This window comes from Euprymna scolopes, chromosome 1, assembly GCF_053919585.1.
Source record: "Euprymna scolopes isolate OS-2025 chromosome 1, ASM5391958v1, whole genome shotgun sequence".
Taxonomy (NCBI): domain Eukaryota; kingdom Metazoa; phylum Mollusca; class Cephalopoda; order Sepiida; family Sepiolidae; genus Euprymna; species Euprymna scolopes.
Window position 1 is genome coordinate 9,448,614 of NC_136482.1, and position 24,223 is coordinate 9,472,836.

The following is a 24,223-nucleotide window of genomic DNA, read 5'->3' on the forward strand; positions in this document are numbered from 1 at the left end:
AATAGAAAAATTTTGATAGATTTAAAAAATTTAAAAATACTGAGCTCGTAAAATTCAATTAATTTCATTACTGTTTAAAAAAAATATATTTCTATTACTTTTAAAACAACTTTAATAGTTTATTTTGGAAGTATAATCCATAAAGAAAATAAACAACCCACTTTTAAAAGAGAAATTACGAGTTTTTTTTATATTTTATTCGCAGTTTCGTGTTAGGGGGTGTCAAAAATTCCTACAAAAATTCTGCTACACCAAAAAGCGCTCCTCCTCTTGGGTGTGTTGACTCTAGTGTTACATTTTCTCGACGCGGGAGGAAGATAAATTACCAGACCGTACGATCATAGTTGATGGTACTTAGTTGAAACCAAGGGAAGTAACTCTAAACGACTAACTGATTTTTTAATTATTATTTTATTTACTGCGTCTTGTTTTAAATGTAATTGTTTCCGATTCACAATGCGTGACCAAAAATAAGAAGAAGAAGAAAAAAAAGTATATTTTAAAATAGTATTATGCGTGCTTAAATCTGCAGCTTTATTTGTATCGAAATAAATTTGTTCCTTGTCATTTTTATTCTCGCAGAGTGACAGACGAAAAGAAAGAAAAGTAGAAGAAATTGGCCTCAGTTCAAGAACTCAAAGGTGAGGATTTATTTAAGGAAACTAAAATAAAATAATTATCGCCCGTCAAATTAAGAAGCTGTTTCTTTATTTTCTCTCTGATTTACTTTGCACTTTTTTGTTAAAAAAAAAGAAGTAAAGCAAAAACAAGCAAACAAACAAACAGGAAAGAGTTCATTTAGTACAAGTTGAAGTCGTAAAAGTAAAGTATTAGTTTTTATTTCGACATCCGCACGCGTCATATCCTTTACACAGGCGAGTAGATTCAAAACAATTTCGCGTTTCATTATTTACTTCCATAATTATACCTGATTTCTACCTACAAACTGGAACAACCGATACTAACAGATTGCAGCTACCGGCACTTTTTATAATTGCTGAATGTGCCGAAATCAACCGGTCTTAACTTTCACAAGTAAGTAAAAAAAAAAAAAAAATCGCATTCCCTTATATATATATATATATATATATATATATATATATATATATATATATATATATATATAAAAAATGGGTTGTCTTTATGCAGTATAAGGACCATGTTAATGTTAACGTCGGGATTGTCCGTGCGGTTTACGGAAAATGATGAAAAGTGTCAAAAAATGATAAAGAAAACATTTATTTACTATCGGTGGTTTAATCTTTAAAAAAATCAAAATATTTTTCTTGATTTACCCCCCCCCCCAAAAAAAAAACCAGACAGATTTGCCGTTTAGTTGTACAAATATCCTCAAACCAGGCAATCACTAAAAGGGACACTTAAAGGTCGACACCGGTATCTTAGCAGAAGCTTTTTTTTTTTTTTTTTTAAATTTTTTTTTACATAGGCATCACCACTTATCAAGGCCAAGAGGCCACTCAAGGATAAGGGTTAAAGAGTGTACAGTAGAAATTGGACAACATAGTAATCATTAGTAATGAAAATTTGGTAAATTTGATAACTTATATAGAACGGCTCATCAAGAACTTATTTACGTTAGACTTGAACACAACCATATTGTAGTCAGCCGGAAAGCAGGAAAACGGAAGACAATTCCACAGGCGTGCAGTTCTAAGAAAGAAGCTTTGTTCATGGAATCTACGTTTAGGTTTAGGCACAGATAAAGAGTGGGGGGAATTATTGATAGTGTGTACAGCTAGACGAGTGTTTCTTGTGAAAGTTTGGCGAGGGGGGACCATAGATTGAAGCTCAGTCGAACACTTTCCATGAAAATAACGATACATCAGAGACAAACTCGCAACATCTCTTCTGTGAGATAGAGGTTGCAAGGAAGAGAAAAGGACATCTCCTACGAGGCTACGAAGTCTATTTTGAACTCTATCAAGGCAGGACAAGTCCTTTCTAGCAGCTCCTGCCCAGATGTGGCAACAGTATTCCATCCTTGGACGTACCTGGCTCTTATATAGATAGAGAATAGCATCAGCAGTGAGATATTTACTGGATTGATAGAAAGATCCCACCATTTTTCCAGCAACCTTGGCAACAGATTTGATGTACGTGTTCCATTTAAGATCAGGAGTAATGGTCAAGCCCAGAAGCTTGTCAAAACTTGAGGCCTCCTGAAGACGAGAGCCATTCATTTCAATTGATGCCAGATGTGGATCAGAATGTTGATGTAAAGAGAGAAGCTTGGTTTTAGATGCATTAAAAGTAACCAGTCACTCCTTTCCCCATTGTACTACGTGCTCAAGATCAGAGGAGAGACAAACATTAAATGGGTAAAATATAATCAAATAATTATTGAAAATGTGATCGATCATCATGTTACAAATTTAATTTAAATTAACCACGTTGTTTAACAAATAATGCAAGATGAAGTTTTAAAATGATTAAATATATTTTATTTGATAATTTAACATTAAAAACATTGACCAATAAATGAAATTTTGGCTACTTATGTATTTTTTGGTACTGTGCTAAAATAATAATGTTATTTTGAAAGCCATTCTTAACATGGGGAGATGGTTTGTAACTATTCAGTGCTTCCACCTTACAATTAAAAAAAAAAAATCGTGAAACTTTAATTTAGCCTGAAAAAAATATTTAAAAATAGCATGGTACCAAAAATGCGTAAGCACCAAATTTTTGTTTAATTTTACAGTAGATATTGTTCTCGGATGCATACGATGACAGATGGTACCGCACTATTTTTATATAGTTCTTTTTTGTTTTTCTTTTCTTTTTTTTCCAGTTTAAATTCAAGTTTCACAATACCTTTTTTTTTAATTGTAAGGTGGAAGTACAGAATAGTTAAAAAAAACAAAAACAAAAAAAACACCCCCAACTCTTCACTAAAAATGTTTTTTAAAAATAATAACGTTATCATTTCAGCACGGCACCAGGTACCCAAAATTTTATTTTTATTGGCCAATGTTTTTAATTTTAAATTGTAAATTAAAATATATTTAATCATTTTAAAACTTCATCTTGCATTATTTTTTTAATTTGTTTAATTTTAATTAAATTTAATCACATGATTACAGTTTCAATTTTAAAGTTTGTGAAAGCTGTAAAAAAACGTTTCTGTTAAGATACTGGTGTCGACCTTTACCGGCCCCTTTTAGTGATTACCTTGTTTGAATATATTTTTGCAACTAAATGGCAAATCTGCAAAAAAACAAGTTTATTTTTACAAGGTAGTCACCACTTATCAAGGCCTGGAGGCCACTTGGGGATAAGGGTTATTGCGTGTACAGTATTTGATAAAGTGTCTTACTTGAGGAGGCGGTTCATCAGGAATTTGTTTATGTTGGACTTGAAGACATCAAGGTTGTAGTCAGGTGGGAAACAGGCAAACGGAACAGAGTTCCACAGGCGTGCACTTCTAAGAAAGAAGCTTTGTTCATAGTATCTACGTTTTGATTTTGGCACAGATAAAGAGTAGGAAAAATATTTGATAGTGGTTTCAGCTAGACGGATGTTTATCGTGAAAGATTGTCGAGGGATGACCAGAGATTGGAGCTCAGACGAGCACTTGCCATGGAATTAATGATAAAACAAAAACAGGCTCGCAATGTTTCTCCTGTGGGAGAGAGGTTCCAGGGAAGAGAAAAGGGCATCCGCTACTAAGCCACAAAGCTTATTTTGTACTCTGTCAAGGCAGGATAGGCTGTTTTTAGCAGCTCCTGCCCAGATGATGTGTTGCCATAGATGATCTTTGGACATACTTGGCTTTTATATAGATAGAGAATTGCATCAGGCGTGAGATATCTTCTGAAGCGATAGAAGGATCCTACCATTTTTCCAGTGACCTTGGCAACTGACTTGATGTACGTGTTCCATTTCAGATCAGGAATAAAGAAGCTTATCGAAACATGGAGCTTCCACTAGACGAGAACCATCCATTTCAATTGATGCCAGATGGAGATTAGAGCATTGATGATGGAAAGATAGGAGCTTGGTTTTAGATGCATTAAAAGTAACCAGCCACCTTTTCCCCCATTGTACCACGCGCTCAAGATCAGAGGAGAGAGAATCAGAGAGAACTTTATCATTTACGGCCTTTGATGTGTTGCCATAGATGATCGTGTCATCAGCATAGATGTCAACGAGTGATTTAAGTATGTGTTTTGGGAGATCATTGATGTAGATCAGGAAGAGAGTTGGGCCCAAGATGGACCCCCTGAAGGACTCCAGCATTAATACTGTGGGCCTCTGATTTCTGCCCATCAACCACTACTCTTATGAGCCTATCGGAGAGAAATGATTTAATGATTGAGAAAACATTTCTAGTTATACCGTAGCTGGAAATCTTGTGAAGTAGACCCTTATGCCATACCTTATCAAAGGCCTTTGATATGTCAAGAGCAATTTTTTTTTTTTTTTTTAACATAGACATCACCACTTATCAAGGCCCAGAGACCACTCGAGGATAAGGGTTAAATTGCCCTAGAAAGGAAACCTTTGTCAACAGATTCACTAATCCTATGAGATATAACTGTTAGCACATTTGCTGTAGATCTGGCAGAATGGAAACCATATTGCGTGTCACTAAGAAGGTTATTTCTACTGAGGTGGTTGACTCCTCTATTTAATATGGATTCCAGCAAATTACTCATGACACACAGGAGACTTATTGGTCTGTACTGAGAGGGAGACGACTTATCACCTGAATACAGAGCATACTGATGAGGTTTTCCAGGGTGTTGGGAAGCACTTCTCCTTAAGGCAATGCTTAAAGAGTTTTGTAAGTATGGGATCAAGTTGTGGTTGAAGCTTTCTCGGCACTATAATTGGAATGCCGTCAGGGCCAGTTGCTTTACTAGAATCAAGGTTCTTAATTAGCTTGGCGACTTCACACACAGATATTTGTATGTTGCATAACGTGTTGTCTGTTATAGGAGGAAATACAGGGAGCTGATGGCCTTCGTCGCATAGGGTAGAATTAGCTGCAAAGTTTTTGGCAAATAGTTTGGCCTTGTCGGATGCTGATGAGATGACCTCAGGTCCATTGATGATGGTTGTGATAGAACGCACGCTTCTATTCAGGATCCTGTTTGGTATTTGCCAAAACTGGTGGGAACCAAGCCACTGCTCAGCTACTTTGGATTTAACGGACTGAGCATTTTTTATTACTCTTTTACAGTGGTTGCTGGCAGTCCTGAAAGCAATTTAGTCTCAGTGCATCTATTATGTTGGTAGCTATGGAAAAAGTAATTTCTGTGTGTGATGGCAGCAGCACATTCTGGGGAGAACCATGGCTGGCTGTTAGGTTTATGTTGGTATTTTTTGGATGGTATGAATTGGTCTATGCCTACAATTAACCATTCCATCAGGCCTCATATTATCGAGGACACATCCTTTTTAAACATGGAATGCAGGGGTAGATCAGATATAAATGTACGGAAGCTATCCCAGTCAGCCATAGCGTATTGATATACAGTATGGTGGAGAGGTACATCTGAAGATTTATTGCATTTCGTTTTTTATCTTAACTGATACAACTGAGTGGTCGGAATATCCCAGAGGGGACAGAATAGAACATGAACATAGCTCAGGGGAAGTTGTGAGAAAAAGGTCTAGAAGGCTAGCGTATTGACCGGAAGTATCAGGCACACGAGTGAGTTAGTGAACAATCTGGGTGAGGTCATAGGCAATGGTGAAATCATGAAAGAACCTCCCCTCATCATCTGTCTTGTTTGAGTGGGTCAGTCATTCCACATTGTGGAAATTGAAGTCACTACAAATGGGGATTAGCTGAAGAATGAGCAGACAGGATGTGGTCAATTTTCTCAGATATGCTCTTAAAGAGAGTAACTCCGCTGGTTTGGGGGCGATAGAGGGAAAATATAAATGCAGTGGTGTAAGCAAGTGCGAGTCGGAATCACATATAAGGTAAATTAGGGTCTGTTTGTTATTAAAAAAATATGAAACTTATAATAAATGTTTTCTTTTTGTTGCTTTGAATTTTAATTTTCTGAAAGTTTTGTAAGAAATGTCCAATAAGTATTCAAGAATCTTGTTTTCATTTTTCAAATAATATCTTTCATTGAATTAGTCTTGTATTTACAGAAATAATGGTAAATTTTTACGACGTGCCCCAGCGTATTATAAACATCCAAACTTCCTCATATTAAGAACAGCTTTTGGAATAAACACCCCCCAACCCCAAAAGCCGTTCTTAACATGGGGTGGTTGGGGTGTTTATTCTATGCTGGGGCAGGTCATAAAAAATACTGAAATAATTTATTTTTTGTTGAAAAAAAAAAAAATCACAAAACTTTCGTTCGATAACTTCCGGCGTTTTCCGTAAACAGCCCGGACAATTCCGACGATAGCATGATCCTTATACTGCATAAACATCTATATCTATCAGTTCATTTGTATTATTCGAATTACTATTCTCCCCTTGATTGTTATGTTCACAACGTTTCAGCTGATGTAATCCAACCTTCTTCAGGTGTATTTTTCCGAAATTTGAAATTTGTATGTAACTTGGTAACCCGTTCTTCTCAGACTTCTGCAGTTTACAGCCCGTACTATTTTTGGAAATTTTGTAGTATAGACAACAAAACGAAAGAGTGGTTAAAAAGACAAATACATAAAAAATAAATATTACCAAATGCAAGATAAGTTACTCATCTACTTAACTGGATAAGATTTTGGTGTTTTAACTTATTTTAAAGTGTTTATTTACTCCAAAACACAAGTAGTGTCCAGTTTTACGTTAGAACAAGAAAAAAAAATGTCACACATGAGACGGTCTTTTTGGAGTCTTGATAATTGCTAAAAAAAATCGAAAATGAAAGGAAATCCTTCTAGAAACTCATTCAATAAATGCACCATAATATTTAATGGGAACGTATTTGGCTTAATTTTCGATTTTTGAGCGATTACAGAGATTCCCTAGATAACCGTTTCATGTTGGCCATTTTGTTCTCGTTGTGTTTTGAAGTAAATAAACGATTTGAAATAAGTTATTCCCCCATTCAAATTACCCAGATAGTTAAAATAGTAACTTCTTAGCTTTGGTAACATTTATTTGTTATATATTTGTTTTATGACCACTTTTTCGTTTTGTTGTCTATAGCACAAAATGCCCCTAAAAGTTTTACAATTCATTTGTATTATTTGAATTACTATTCGCCTCCTGATTGTTATGTTCACAACGTTTCAGCCGATGGAATCTCCAACCTTCTTCAATTGTAATTTTTTAAAACTGGGTAATCTTTATGTTTAACCTCGTAACTGGTACTTCTGCAGTTTACAAATCGTGCTAATTTTTTTTTTCAAGTTAAGTTAAATTTTTATGATATCTTGTTTACTAAATTGTTAGCTGAAAATATAGAATAGCTAACAAATCCCTCCCACATGTTAAGAATAGGTTTCTAAAATAATTACGTTATTTCAGCATGAACTGTAAACTGCAAAAGTATTCGGTAACCGATACACAATTTTAAACTGAACTGTTTATTTAATCTACAAGGGTAGATTATTCTGAAGTACATGTGAATGTGAAAGAATGTTAAAACTAGTTTCATATGGAATGGTTAGCCCACTCAAACAAGACAGATGATGAGGGGCGGTTTTGTCATGGTTTCTCCATTGCTTATGACCTAACTCAGATTGTTCACAAACCCACCTATGTGCCCGATACTGATGGTCACTATGTAAGTCTCCTATACCTTTTTCTCACAATTTGCCCTGAGCTATGTTCATCCTCCATTCTGTCTCCACTGGGATCTTCTGACCACTCAGTTGTATCAGTTAAGATAAAAACAAAAAGTAATAAACCCTCCGACATACCTCTCCATCATACAGTATATCGATACTCTATAGCTGACTAGGATAGTTTCCATACATTTATATCAGATCCACATCTGCGTTCCATGTTTAAAAAGAATGTGTCCTCTATAGCATCATACCTGATGGAATGGTTAATTGTAAATATAGACCACTTCATACTCTCCCAAAAATTCTAGTAAAAACCCAAAAGCCAGCTGTGGTTCTCTCCAGAATGTGCAGCTGCCATTGTGCACAGAAATCACCATTTCCATTGCTTCCAATGTAATAGATGCACTGAAACTAAAACTGCCTTCAGGACTGCCAGCAACCACTGTAAAAGAGTAATAAAGAACACAAGAGTTGTATGCTCAGTCCGTCAAGTCCAAAGTAGTCGAGCAGTGGTTTGGTTCCCAACAGTTTTGGCAAATAATAAACAGGGTCCTGAATAGAAGTGTGTGCTTTAACTATCAACGATAGACCTGAAGTAACCTTGTCAGCATCGGACAAAGTTTTGCTAAGAACTTTGCAGCTAATTCTATCCTATGAGATCAGGGCCACCAATCCCCTGTATTTCCTCCTGTGTTTGAAAACATGCTATGCGACATAAAAATATCTGTGTGTGATGTTGCCAAGCTAATCAAAAACCTTGATTCCAGTAAAACAACTGGCCCTGACGGCATTTCAATTATAGTGCTGAAAAAGCTTCAACCAGAACTAGCTCCCATTCTTACAAAGCTGTTTAAGCATTGTCTTAAGGAGAAAACCTCACCAGTATGTTCTGTATTTAAAAATTACAATTTTATTCCTGTTAAAATCTGATGTTGAAATCAATTCAATCATGCTAGTGACTTTAATAATGACAGCAACAACAACAACATGTAAGGCAATAAATTAATTAAAGATACAAATCTTTTTAGTAAAAATACAGGTTGTAAAAGCTGTACATGATTAAATGAAGCAATTCATATAATAAGAGAAGAATTAAGTGTTTAAAAATTAATTATAAAAGTAAGTTTTATTTAACTTTGATTTTGTATTTTTACTTTTTATAAGAGGGGGACTATTTTTATATCATATATATAGAACCCCCCCCCCAAAAAAAAGAAAGAAAAATTTGTAAGATGTACATACGGTGACGGAAAGAAAATATTGTGCACCAAAAATCATGTAAATTCAAGTAGTTTTCTTATACGCTTCCTTCTCATGTTAAGAATGTCTTTCTAAAATCTTGATTTGGAATTATCTCATTTGTTCCTTCAAAATGGCATTGTAAGATTGTTGCTCGTAGTTTAGCCATAACATTTCATTTTCTTATCTAAAAATAAAGCTACTTGGTCAATCTAAATGATTTTTGGTATACAATGTTTTCTTTCCATTACACAGATTTTTCTTTATTTTTGTTTTTTCATAGAAAGGCGAATTTTGAACACAGAAAAAAATATCCAAAAAAAAACAACAAAAAACCCCACTTGTTCTTCCTCAACCCTAATTTTGGGTAGCAATACTATTTTTTAATTGTTCATTGCTTGTATACCATGTTTTTTTTTTGTTTTTTATGTGTTTTGGATCAGCCATTTTGTTCGGGACTGTTCAACTCTTAGACCTCTTAAAGCTCAATTTTGCCTTACAAAAGTTGCCTCTATTTTTTGTATTTTGATGCTAAAAACAAGTTTTCTTTTGGTATGGATATATTATAATCTCTTCTCTATATAAATAAAGTGAACTAATTTTTTCCCGTGTGAGTTTGACCATAATAGGATTAAAATCACGACATTACATTCAAATTTAATGTTCCCACACTTCAGCACAGGATCTGAGGTGTGCTATAGGCCTATTACCCTTACAGTTCCTTGATATTCGTACATTTCTATATTTTTTCCGGTGATAGTTCACTGCCACAATCGGTTAGAATTAATGGAAGTTGTCAAATCTTTTCTCTCTATTCGATTCATACTCTGCCTGCGACCACTTAACACTGCTGCGGATACGTCCACAAGGGAATATATGAGGAAGACCGGTTTGAGTTCTTAGTTGCTTAAAAAATATGGATTGGCATTTTTCCATCGGGTAAAACGCAACTTTACATTCCAGTTATTCTGTGGGTTACTTGTGCCATTTTATAAATTTCTTCTTTTTTTCCCTTTTTTTCTTCTTTTTGTAGGGGTGGGGGGTGGGAGTTATGATTCGAAGGATTACTTAAACGAAACGAACTAACATTGGATTCCAGTTTTTACAAAAAACTTTAACAGTCAGCACCGATTAGTCGCTTTAATATTTTATTTACTGCCTTTTATACTTCTATTATGTTTGCACTGATTTCATATGTGATACTGGGGGGGGGGAGAACTGACTTCCTATTTTCGGATTAGTTACTTATTCATTATTTATTTCTATACATTGCATTTCTGAGAGTGTCATTAGCACAATTACTACTACGCTATCGATATTGGAATCAGACGACATTCAACTTGGTTAACAGCGACAACAAAGAAAACATTACAAAAAAAGAAACCAAAACAAACCAACATTAAAAAAAATAAAAAACACAGTCAGTTTTCTGGTTTTATTTATTCATTTTTTTTCTTTTTTATTGAAACAAAGAAAAATAAATAAATAAAATCTAATAAACATATTTTCATTATACACCGTAAGTTTTATTTTTTTGAATTTTGTTTTTCCATTTACAAAAAAATTAGATTTAAATAAACATATTTGCATTTTACGTGGTAACTTTTTTGGGGTTTTTCTTTTTTTTTTTTCCTTTTTTTTCCTTTGGTATTCTTTCACGTTCGTTTTGTTTTTTATTCCTTACAATTTTATGCGTCATATATTAGCTGAACCAGGGCGGGGGGCATCTATAAATATAAAAGCTAAAATGTGTGTGTGGGTGTTCCTTCACCCTAAACTCGGCCTCCTGCTGCTACTACGACAATGACGTCATGTTTGACCTAGAAAACGTTGACGCTAGTTGCAACTACATGCAAGTGTTTTTAAAGGGTTAATTTTATCCGTTCTCAATTGTGTGTCATTTTGGCGTAGAGGTAACGTGTCAGGCATTTCTTTTCCGCCTTAGCCTCGATGCTTCGTGTTCGAGCCTGTCTTCCTACCTAAACCTTTTTTCTTTTTTTACACCTTTTTTTCCTTTTTTTTTTTTTTTTTTACATTTGTTCGCAGTTTTGCTTTGTTTCGGTTTTTCCAATTTTTTATAACATCATATTATTTTTATAATATTAAAACAGGGTCCTCTCCTTCATACACACCTCCAAACACCTGGGCAACGCCGGGTACCCCCGCTAGTAATTAATAAAACAGAAATCGAAAAAACTAAAAAAAAAAAAAAATATATATATATATACAAGTAATAGTTATCAAATGCAAATGACCTATTTAGTTTTAAACTTCTTAAAATTTGTTTTGTTTTGTGATTAATATGGCCAACTAATCTATGTTCTTGGAGTTTCATTCCTTAAAAAATGGTTTAAAAATGTGACTTATCTTATCAGTACAGCTCCCAACTTAGGGTTAGTGATAGGGCAATGTTTTTTTTTTGTTTGACTATCGTTGAATCTGAAATTAGCAAATATTTCCAAATAAAATTAACCAACATCTTTAATTGTCTGGAATGTTCCATTCCATCAGTAATTCACAATTTTATTCTTAGTATCACCTGCGCTGAGGAACGAACCCACAATCGCTAGAAGAATATAACTGAGAACTGGGTTTTACTTAGTACTTTATCTGTTATGTCACGGTTCTAATATTTTTATATTAAATCTTGAAAATATGCTTTGTATATTAAAAGGTGTATTCAGCAGTTACTTCTCTTTTAACAATAGTTATCTTTCCTTAATTATATTAGACAACGAGATGCACTTGTATTTGGAAGATAATAGCTAAGTAGTTAACGATATGGATTAAAATCCAGGGTGTGCTAAGTTCAAATCCAGAAACACTTTCATTCAGGATGTTGGACAGCGTCACATGGTTGCTTTTATTAAGTACCTGATATCTTTCTAGAATGAATTCTAACTAGAAAGATGTCAAGGAAAACCAATACCAACAATAATCATCTGATTCATTCAAAATGAATGAATGAGGCTCAACAACAACAACAACAGTCACTGCAACATTTCAAGGACATTGGCGCCTAGAAATTGCAGGTCATTGAGTGTCCATAAAATGTTCTAAACCTTGCTAATTTATTCCATGCCTTCAAAAGAAAGTATTTAACATTTCAAAAGACAACCTTGTTATAAACAACCTTGAAAATACGAATCCTGTATATATATTTTTTTAATGGAAATCGCTTCAGACAAGACATGAAGCCACTTGAAGTGTAGAGTTTAAAAACATCTTTAAGGTAAAAGAAAACAACTATACGTGTTAGATGGATAGATTCTGACACAGAAATCAGCAATTTCTTCTCCTTTGTCAGAAGCAGTACTCATGGAATGTGAGGACTAAAAGACAAAATGAGAGAAGCAAGAATTACAAGACTGATGAAAGTAAACCCAAGGTCCACCTTCTAATCTCCTAGGTATATGATAAAAGATTAACTAGTCTGACCAGGAGGTGATAATGGCTTAGTCGTTAATGATACAGACTGACGATCTGGGTGTGCCAAGTTCTAATCCGGTTTGCTCCACAGAAACACTTTCATTTAGAATGTTGGCAACCTTCCATAAGTACTCAATGCCTTTCTAGAAAGGATTCTAACTCTAAAGATATTGAGGAAACCAATGCCAACAATCGAATTATCTGATTCATATGAAATGAATGAATGAATTCTATTCGGAAGTATAAAAATCTCACATGAAACCTGTGTGAGATTCAAATTGAGTTTTCCTTTTTCTGATATTCAAGTTGGAATCAGCTGAATGCGTCTCCTGCCTAGTTTTATATTTTTACATGTCTTTCACACTGCTGACGGCAGTTCATCAGAGTTCACTTGTAATTTAGGTGAGACTATTTCAAAAAGAGATACAACTTTACACTATCATTTTTGAAGTTCTTGCTTATAACATTTCCAATTATTGTTATTTGTTTGATTCTAAGAAATATGTACACATTCTTTTTTTCCCCCATTCTTTATTTCTTTCTCTTTCTCACACAAAAGCCAAGTACGTCCAAGGATGGAACACTGTTGCCATATCTGGGCAGGAGCTGCTAAAAACAGCCTATCCTGCCTTGACAGAGTACAAAATAGACTTCGTGGCTTAGTGGGGAATGCCCTTTTCTCTACCCTGCAACCTCACAGAAGAGACGTTGCGAGCCTATCCTTGTTTTATCGTTATTTCCATGACAGATGCTCGTCTGAACTCCAATCTCTGGTCCCCCCTCGCCAATCTTTCACGAAAAACACCCGTCTAGCTGAATCCACTGTGAAAAATCTCCCCCACTCTATATCTGTGCCTAAATCAAAACGCGGATTCCATGAACAAAGCTTCTTTCTTAGAACTACACGCCTGTGGAACTCTGTTCCGTCTGCCTGCTTCCCACCAGACTACAACTTGGATTTCTTCAAGTCCAACGTTAACAAATTCCTAATGAACCGCCCCCTTAAGTAAACACTTCATCAAATCTCCACACTAACGTAATGTACTTGCAATAACCCTTATCCCTGAGTGGCTTCCGGGCCTTGATAAGTGGTGATCACTGTGTAAAAAAAAAACACACTAACTTTTGAAATCCTACTTTGAAAAGGTTATACCAAAAACACTAAAATAAAATTTTGACTCTGTTCCAATGTTTGTGAATTGAAAATATTATCTAAAATTTCCTCCAACCTGACACCAGAGTTTGATGTTCATTGTTATTCATAAAATAAAATGAATAAAATATATTCCTATACATGTATTAATGATGGAACATTAATAGGGGACAAAGTTTTGAAAGCCGGTTTATCATAATTTTTTTTGTAGGTTTCTAATTACTTTTTGATTGTATTTGAAAAATTAAAGCCTTCAGTTAATTTCCAAAAGGAAAACACATTTGTGCACTTGGAGAAAAAGTTATAATGACATTCAGGAACTGACAAGTTCAGCTAAATTTTGAAGTTAAATAAATTAATTGTAAAAATCCCTTGAAAGATAAATATAATTTTCTATGACTATTTCAAAGATAATTAGTAAAATTCTAAGATATTGAATTAAATTTAAAAAAACACCTTGTTTGTACAAAAGAAATAAAATAGCTTAATTAGCCCCCCAAAACGAGAGATTCTGGCTTTTTACAAACAAAACAATGAAGTCATCTAGCATGAGTTTACGGAAGCCCAAAATGTCAGAAAGTCAAGAGGCTATCTGAAAATGACATCAGGTGGTTGGACGAAGGTAGAAAGTGCAAAACCGACTGGTTTTCTTCTTTTTTTTTTTTTAACAGCTCCCATCTGTACATTCCTATCATGAACCTTTGCATAATTTTTACCCTTTTTTAATTTAATTATTTTTCTGTTTTCCTGCTTTTAAATCTTTTCAGTTTTTTTATTTTTCAAGAATATAAAAAAATTGTTATGCTGAAGAGTCCATGTTCATTTAGACAAGGAGAATATTAGGATCTTGCATATAAAAATTATGCTAAAAATGTAATCTAAAAAAAAAAACGAAATATTTTTTGCAATCATAATTTCTTTTTGTGTGAAAATATGAAATAAATAATGCTTAATTCAATGATAATATCGTTAGTTCTAGAAATTTTTCTTCGAGTTATATTGATTTCACTAATACAGACTTTAGGGGAATTAATTAGTAAAGGTATCTTTTTGTTTTAAAAAAATAATACATTTCCACTAAAATTCAAATAAAAATAATGTATTCATTATTCTGTAATCATTATTTGATAAATACTGAAAATTTCATTAAAATTGATTAATTTCCTGATTTTGGTGAATGGGCATTGGCTATTCATTTTGCACATACCTCGTGTGTGTAAAATATATATGTGTGTGTATGTGTGAGTGAGAACTTTATAGACAAGATAAAGTTTATATGGATTTATTTGTCAGTTCAATGAGAAAACATTGGGTTATAAATACTCTTTATACCTAGTATACATTATCTCATTCCACATATCTCCCATTATTTCTGCTAGGGGTTTGTCTTGAAATTTTTTATATATTCCCTTTCTCTTCCCCTATTATGTATTACTTTAAAATCCTACCCATTTTAGCCACCAATCTAGTTCCCCTCAGTTTGTAATGTATCCCCCCTCCTTAGGTAATTTCCAGCTTCCTACCCTACTTCTAATTTTTGTACCAATTTAGAACTCCTCGGACCTCATTATATCCCCTCCTTATATAACCACAAGTTACAGCTCCCTATCTTTCTTCTAATTACTTCCTTATACCTCATGTCTCACATTCTTATTGATATTCCTTCTATTTTATTTTATTATTTTAATTTTTATTTATTTTTTATTATCTTCATATTTATCTCCACCTGTACTCCTATTTTTTTCTATTCATCTTATTTTAATTTTAACAATATAACATCCTCTTTCTTATGTATCATAAGCTAGATGTCACATTTCCCTATATTAATAACTTAGCTCCTTTCTCTTCTTCTGATGAGAAGCATTAGGCTTCAAAATGCCTAGGAATAAAGACCATTTATATCTCTTCCTACCAATGATGTTTTCTATTTCATTGAACTAACAAATAAATCCATATTTACTTTATTTTGTTTATAATTTTCTTTTATATGCTTTTCTTCCATCCCACATGCTGAGCTTCTTATATCTCGATTTGATAAATCTCCATTTAAAAAATGTTTCAATATTCTTTAATTACTTATATATAACCTTATGTCTGTGTATGTTATGCTTCAGTGTTTCATATAGAAAGAAAATTTAGAGAATGTACTTAAATCAAAAATTTTTATGTAAAATTTACTAGGAAAGACAATTGAAATATTCAGGAATCCCTAGACAATTATGAAGGCAAAACTTCCTTAAAACTGTAAATATACCCTATTTTTTTTATGACATTTAAATCCTGTCTATAAAATTTTCTGGGGAAGACAATGGAAGTGGTCCCAAGTCTTGATTTTGCCCTCTATGCACCAATTATCTACGTGCTCCCACTTCTAAGTAACCAAAGTTCCCGATGATTGAATAACGAATGCCCTTAGCCCACTCGGGAATGCTGATCACGCTGTACTAATGGTAGAAATTGCCCTAAATTCTCGACCCAAAACTGCTTGCCAGTCGGTTTGCCTCAAACTCCACATTGGACCCGGCACACCACTTCCTCTCTGACTTTGTGGACAGACGCCACACTAGATGATTTGAAAATCAACCCTTCTCAGGTACATGGTATCATAAAAAAACTAGACACCTCAAAAGCATGTGGACCCGATCTCATCCTGGTTGTGCTATTAAAAAAATGCTCCACTGAGGTTGCTCCAGTTCTCTCCAAACTTTTCAACAAATGCCTTAACGAATCTTGCTTTCCTGACGACTGGAAAACCGCTTCTGTGGTACCAGTTCTCAAGAATACTGGCGAAAGAACTGACCCATTAAATTATCGCCTCATTAGCCTTCTCCCGCTTTTCGCCAAAATATTTGAGTCCTTAATTAATCAAGCTCTAGTCCAACACCTTACAACTGCTAAACTCCTGACCGACAAAAAATATGGATTTAGCCAAGCCCGTTCCACAGCAGATATCCTAACTGTAATCTCTGAACCTATATACCGTTTACTGGACAAAACAGAGAAGGGTAGAGCAGTAGCCCTCGATATATCTAAGGCTTTTGACAGGGTATGGCATGATGGTCTTCTAAGAAAAATTAGATCATATGGTATCACTTGAAGAATAATAATGTAATTAAATCCTTCTTAAGTAAGAGAAGAATCCAGGATGTCGTCGATGGTCGTTCATCTAAACAATATGATATAAATGCGAGAGTACCTCAGTGGTCTATCCTTGGACCTTTATTATTCCTGATATTCATAAATGACCTCCCTGATAAAATTGTTTCGGAGATGGGTATATTTGCTGATGACACAACTCTTTATAACAAGCATGAGTGGACACAGATCTAAGGAAATGGCAGAAACACTAGAGATATCTCACTGCTGATGCAATTCTCTATCTATATAAAAGCCAAGTACGTCCAAGGATGGAGTACTGCCGCCATATCTGGGCAGGAGCTGCTAAAAACAGCCTATCCTGCCTTGACAGAGTACAAAATAGACTTTGTAGCCTAGTGGGGCATGCCCTTTTCTTTTCCCTGCAACCTCTCTCCCACAGAAGGGACGTTGCGAACATATCGTTGCTTTGCTGTTATTTCCATGGGAAATGGTCGTCTGAGCTCCAATCTCTGGTCCCTGCTCGCCAATCTTTCATGAAAAACACCCGTCTAGCTGAAACCACTATCAGTAATTTTCCCCACTCTTTATCTGTACCTAAATCAAAACGTAGATTCCATTAACAAAGCTTCTTTCTTAGAACATAAAAAAGTTCCTGTTGAACCGCCCCCTTAAGTAAGACACTTTATCAGATATCCATTACTAACGATTACTACGATATTATCCCATTGATTACTGTACACGCAATAACCTTATCTCCGAGTGGCCTGCGGGCCTTGATAAGTGGTGACTTCCTTGTAAAAAAAAAAAAAAAAAAGATGACCTCAAATCTGTAGTGGAGTGGGGACAAAAATGGATGGTCACATTCAATGCTGCCAAGACAAAGTTTCCTTCAATAATTATAAGAAACCTTCCCTTCCACCAATAGCAATGGCCAAGAACACATTACCCGAAAGTACAAGACAACGAGTTCATTTTGCCATTTTGTTTGGACTGATGTATTTTTTTTGTATCGTTATATTTCTCGGCGGCATTTGCAGATAGTATATCAAGATATCCCTTCCACACCCTCGTAACCTGTTTCTTTTATTTTGACTTGATCTCATCCCCCCTCCCTACTATAGTTTAAATTGTTATAATAAAGTTCATTTTGAAAATATTATCACTGGTGTCTGTATTCGTTTTTTTTTTTCGCATTTTTTTCGCATTTTTACTGCGTTTGCCGTCGTGTCTCTATTTATTTATTTTTTTTCATCCGTGTCACATGTGCGATAAATACTTGGATTTACTTTCTCGTAAATTTCCTTTATCCCCCCCCCTTTTTGATAATGTGTTACAAAGGTAATTTATTTGTTTTTGTTTCCTTTTCTACTCCTACGTTATTTGCTGACTACTAACCCCCTCGCTCTTTATCGCATATGTTACAATATACATATACACTTGTTTGCCTGTGAGTATGTCTAAGTGTATGAGTGTCCAGCAAAAAGTAAAAAACTACACAAGACACATCAACAAAGATAGTACATTCTTTTTTTGGCATCATTACCTTGAGTAAAATGTAGGCATTTTTAAAAAAAAATTATTTGGATTATTTGAAACACTATTCATATCTTGGATGTTATTGTCACAAGACTTTCACTTAAGGATGTTGGCAACCTTTCTTCCATAAGTACTGGGTATATTTATAGAATTCTAACCAGAAAGATATCGGGGAAATTTAATACCAATAAAAGTCATCTGATTTATACCAAATGAATGAATACCAACAACAACAACAATGAACAATAACAACAATAACAATAATGAACAACAAGAATAACAACAACAACTACGAACAACAACAAGTCGATCAAATAAAAATTAAAACAAAAACAAAACAAAAATGACAAACAAATATGATGTTTTAAAACAGCAGCAGTGTTAGAATGTTGCATTTGCATATCGATGTTTGATTGGATGAAATACAAATCAGCAATTTCTTTCAGCCAATCGAAGAATTCCAGCACATAACATAAAAAATCAAACACAGTTTTCTCTTTTTGTTCCAATATTTCTCGTTCATATCATACACGCGTGGGTACATCCTTATGTACAATATGAAAAGAAACTGGAATTTTTGGAAGATATTCATCATTTCAGTAATTAATGATCCAAATGTGTATTTTTCAATTATATATAAAGAACAATCATCTGTCTGTGGATGTCCAACAAAAGCATAAAAAACTACACAAGACACATCTATCACTGTTTTGAGTGCGAGAAAATTTATTAGATTCACTGGTTGAAATGTGTGTGTTTGTGTGCTGCACAGTGAAGAAATTCAATCTCTCACCATGAAAACGCTTAATAATGATGGTTTAGCCTTTTTCTTAGAGGTTCACCTCCCAGACAGTAGCCAAAGTCAGATCAAAGTGCCAGGAATGAAAACCTTTTATCATCTTTGCCATAATGGAATCACTGATAATAGCGGACTTCATGAAACTCGATCCATATGTGCACATAGCTTTTCTAGAATGGAAGCCAATCTCACGTAGGTTTGCTAAAATTCATCTTAGAGGTGGTGTTATGAATGTTAGTGCCATCTCAGTAATATGCGCTGACCTTGATGAACTAGAATAGATACATTGAGAGCATTGCCAAGGCTGCTGTGAAGAAGGTGGGCTCTCTCTACCGTGCTAGAAAACTACTTACACCTGAAAGTATCTTGTACTTCTATAAGGCCACCATTTGCCCATGTATGGAGTGCTGTTGTCACATTTGGGCTGGCGCATCTGCTACTAGTCTCTCGCTCTTGGACAGGGTTCAAAAGAGAATCGCCAATCTGATAGGTCCTGAACTGTCATCTAGGCTTCAGCCTTTGTCTCATCGATAAAATGTTGCATTCCTCTGCCTGTTCTACAAGTATTTTAATGATGAATGCTCTGACGAACTGCAAGCACTTGTATCCCCTCGACGTGAATACCCCCGACAAACCCGACAAGCAGCTAAATCCCACCCTTCACAGTAAAGATTCCTAGGTGTAAGAAAGCCTTCTACTCTAATAGTTTCTTCTGCAGAACTGCAAGACTTTGGACTCCCTTCCGGGATTCTGTTTTCCCAACTGTACTGACATGCAGAAGTTCAAGTTCAATGTGAACAGACATCTTGCTACTCATCTCCCTTCATAATAGCCTGCAACTTATGTCCCCGATAGTAGCTCCCTACATCAAAGTGACACTGTGCCCTATTAGGGGTGAAAATGTAATTAAAAGAAAAAGAAAAATTAGAATACGTTTCCCTGGAAACTTCTGTTATGGGTTTAAAATGGGTGTTGTCTCTGAAATAACCGTGTAAAAATGATACAGAACTTCGTTAACAAATTTATTTAACAAGTTACGATTGAGATGATGAAAATTGTAACTACTGGATTAGGTGTATCAGAATTGTGAGGGAATTTTTGACACTCCTCGCACAAAACTGCGAATAAAATATAAAAAAAAACTCGTAATTTCTCTTTTTAAAGTGTGTTTTTTATTTTCTTTATGGAATATACTTCCAAAATAAACTATTAAAGTTGTTTAAAAATACTAGAAATATTAAAAAAATAATAGAAATATGTCCTGCCTTGATAGAGTTCAAAATAGACTTCGTAGCCTCGTAGGAGATGTCCTTTTCTCTTCCATGCAACCTCTATCTCACAGAAGAGATGTTGCGAGTTTATCTCTGATGTATCGTTATTTTCATGGAAAATGTTCGACTGAGGTCCCCCCTCGCCAAACTTTCACAAGAAACACTCGTCTAGCTGAAAACACTATCAATAATTCCCCCCACTCTTTATCTGTGCCTAAACCTAAATGTAGATTCCATGAACAAAGCTTCTTTCTTAGAACTGCACGCCTGTGGAATGTCTTCCGTTTTCCTGCTTTCTGGCTGACTACAATATGGTTGTCTTCAAGTCTAACATAAACAAGTTCTTGATGAGCCGTTCCATATAAGTTAATAAATTTACCGAATTGGTTACTATATCGTCCAATTTCTACTGTACACTCTTTAACCCTTATCCTCGAGTGGCCTCTTGGTCTTGATAATGTGGTGATGCCTGTGTAAAAAAAAAAAAAAAAAAAATTATTTTTTACTTTTTAAAAAACAGTATTTACAAAGTACCGGCGCGTCTTCATGCAGCCATTTTTTTTTTTTTTACGTAATAAAATCAATTGAATTTTACGAGTTAGATATTTTTCAATTTTTAAACTTTTAAAATCTATCAAAATTTTTCTATTGGTTCAATTTTTACCATATTTTCAGGGTCAATGTGAAATTTTATGCTCTTTCCAATAAACGAAATATAAAATTTTAGACAAACGTTTTTTTTTAATCCCGCCCCCCCCCCATTTTGAAATGTCTATTAAAATTTTAATAATTAATTTATGTACCAAAGTTTTATAAGGTAAAATATATTATTTATTGATCTTTTATCACAAATTGAAGATAAAAGATCAATAAATAATATATTGTAATTTAAAACAACAAAAAAAGAATAGTTTTTTGGAAATTTACCTGTAAAGTCCAAAGTGTAAAACCATTTAAAAAAAAAAAAACATGTTGAATTTTTATTTTTTTAAGTGGAAGCTTATGTTATGCTTAGAATGTCAAGTAAATATGGGATGCTTACAACAATTTTTTCTATTTCATATAATGTTTTCTTTTTTTAGATATAAAAAAAACCCAAAAAATTCAGTCGATAAAGAAGTATTAAAATATATCAATCAAAAACTCATGTATTTCATTTAGAGAATAAAAAATAATTAAAAAATCGGTCAACTGGTGTTTTTGTTTAACAATAAAAACATAAGTGAATAATTTCCGTTTTTTAAGTATGGAGGACCGAAATACTAAATTTGGTTTAAAGCACACATTAAAAAGACACATTGTGTCCCTTCAAGGCGCCAGAATATAAAGGCGAATAAAATCAGACTTGTCTCCCTTTATTTGAACAGTTAAAACAAAATGTGAGTTTGCGTTTGTTTTTAATCCTTGTTTAAAAAAGTATTTTATTTAAAAAGGACATGTAATATAAGTATAAATATGGATCAATTCTTAACAATGAACAATTGAACTACTCATCGAGTACTAGTTTTTATAGGTAAGTATTTTTTCTTGGAATTTGTATATATTTATACTCGAAGGAAGTAAAATTTCGATGTTTTTTTAAAAATCTTTTTTAAGGAAAAGCGATTTAAAAAAACAAATATTTCATAATTTGCTATTAAACCTGTTATTTTTTTTTTTTTAAATTTTGGTCTTTGCTCCTTTAATTAAAAAAAAAATTAAGGTTTAAATTACATTTCTCAAGAAGTTATAAGTTTCGAAAGACAGAAAGTCTAAATATTCCAGTGTTTACCGGCGATTTCTGACACTGCTACTACTGGACGTACGATGATAATGTCTCTTGATTTAGGACTGTGTGTATGCGTCTCAAAAGTGTCATAGCCGATTCCTGATTTCAAAATCCAAGGGCGATCATTCTTTTTTCTGTCCAAGGGAAATAACTTTTCTTAGGTTGATCCTAATAACTAGGGTTAGGACAACAGCATATTCTTTTCATTGTTTTGACTCTCGAGTTTGTATTTGTTGATATTTTATATGCTTTTTTATAGAGTGATGTGATTCTCGGTTGATTAACTGTGTCGGATATATACTCGAGAGTCAAAACAATGATAAGAATATTCTGTCTTTGGGACAAGATCACAGTGTATTATCTGTTCTTCAGATGCTGCACTTCAATTTCTTGTTCTCTGTCAGTGGAGGAGAAATCCTTCACGACTGAGACAATTTTTATTTTTGTTCCTTTTCTCCACGTTAAAAAACGACCCTGGTGTCTAACTCTATCCCGTGAGGATGCATTGTAAATAGTGTTGGAATTTATCTTGCTTCCAGATAAATTCGACGCTAAAGTAACTAAGCTGAAAAAAAAAAAAAAAATGACAGCATGGAATAAAAGAGAAGGGGGTAAAGAATGAAATATAAAGGTCTTGATTTGAAACGAAGAAGAAATTTTATTTACAATAAGTTGCAAATTTTTCCCTTTGCGGGCATTAACTTAAGAAACGCCAAGGTAACACATTATGAAAAAAATAACATGTAATGAAAAAATAACACTGGTTCTTATAAAGATGTGTGTATCCATTAACGAATAAAATAATAAAATACAAAATAATATCTCCTAATCACACTCGCATATGAAATTAATTTTAGGAGCGTACTCACAAATTGAAAGCCAGTCAGGCACGTGCCTTTTTCTTTTTTTTTGTTTAAAGTCCTTTTAGAATTTTCTTTCCTTCCATGTTTGTGTGAAAACCGTAGACACACACAGATGAATTTCAGGAGCAAGACCTCGTCGCTTGTCCGGAAAGGAGATTCCAAAATTCCTTGTCACGTAAAAAGGTGTTTTCTTTAAAATAATTTCACTCCCTCACGAGGTTGTCTCCTCAGCAACCGACAAGGCTAACATGCTTGCCAGGCGGTTTGCCTCAAACTCCACACTGGACCCTTCCAACCACCCCCTACCTGATTTTCCTATGCGGACAGATGCCAGGCTAGACGATCTGAAAACCACCCCTGCTCAGGTGCATGCTATCATAAAAAACCTTGACACTTCAAAAGCATGTGGACCCGATCTTATCCCAGCTGTGCTATTAAAAAAGTGCTCAGCCGAAGTAGCTCCAGTTCTCTCCAAACTCTACAACAAATGCCTTAATGAAGCTTGCTTTCCGGGCTGTTGGAAAACTGCTTCTGTTGTACCAGTATTCAAGAATTCTGCCGAAAGAACTGACCCATCAAATTATCGCCCCATTAGCCTCCTCTCACTTTTTGCCAAAATATTTGAGAGCTTAATTAACCATGCTCTAGTCCATCACCTTACAGATGCTAAACTTCTGACTGGCAAACAATATGGATTTAGATGCCCATTCCACAGCAGACATCCTAACTGTAATCTCTGAACGTATATATCATTCACTGGACAAAGCGGGGGAGGGCAGAGCGGTAGCTCTAGATATATCTAAGGCTTTTGACAGGGTATGGCATGAGGGTCTCCTCAGGAAAATTAGATCATACAGTATCACTGGTAGAATACTTAACATAATTAAATCCTTCTTAGATAAGAGAAAAATCCAAGTTGTCCTCGACAGTCGTACATCTAAACAATATGATATAAATGCGGGGGTGCCCCAGGGTTCTATCCTTGAACCTCTATTGTTCCTGATATTCATAAATGACCTCCACGACAAAATTGCCTCTGAGATGGGTATATATGCTGATGACACTACACTCTATGACAGGCACGACAGGAAGACGAATGAACACATTTCTAAAGAAATGGCAGAAACACAAGAGGAAGACCTCCAATCTGTGGTGGAATGGGGACAAAAGTGGTTGGTCGCGTTCAATGCTGCCAAAACTAAACTAGTTTCATTCAATAATTATAAGAAACCCTCTCTACCACCGATAGCAATGGCCAACGACTCTTTATCTGAGAGTCCATCTTTCAAACTCCTTGGCCTAACGTTCACAGGAAACATGAGTTGGAACAAT

General features: G+C 34.5%; 1 protein-coding gene across 7 annotated transcripts in view; it reads left to right on the plus strand.

Annotated features, from left to right (window-relative positions):
- The first annotated feature begins 287 nt into the window (after positions 1-287).
- Positions 288-24,223, plus strand: part of LOC145278160 (uncharacterized) — a 228,701-nt gene continuing 204,765 nt past the window's right edge. For 2 of the 7 annotated variants that reach the window (XM_080130471.1, XM_080130591.1), the window contains exon 1: positions 341-1,035. The gene's annotated coding sequence lies outside the window, so the exon portion shown is untranslated. Of the gene's footprint in view, positions 1,036-24,223 lie in introns of all 7 variants that reach the window. The other 5 variants (XM_080130662.1, XM_080130670.1, XM_080130652.1 and 2 more) reach the window with 4 other exon arrangements.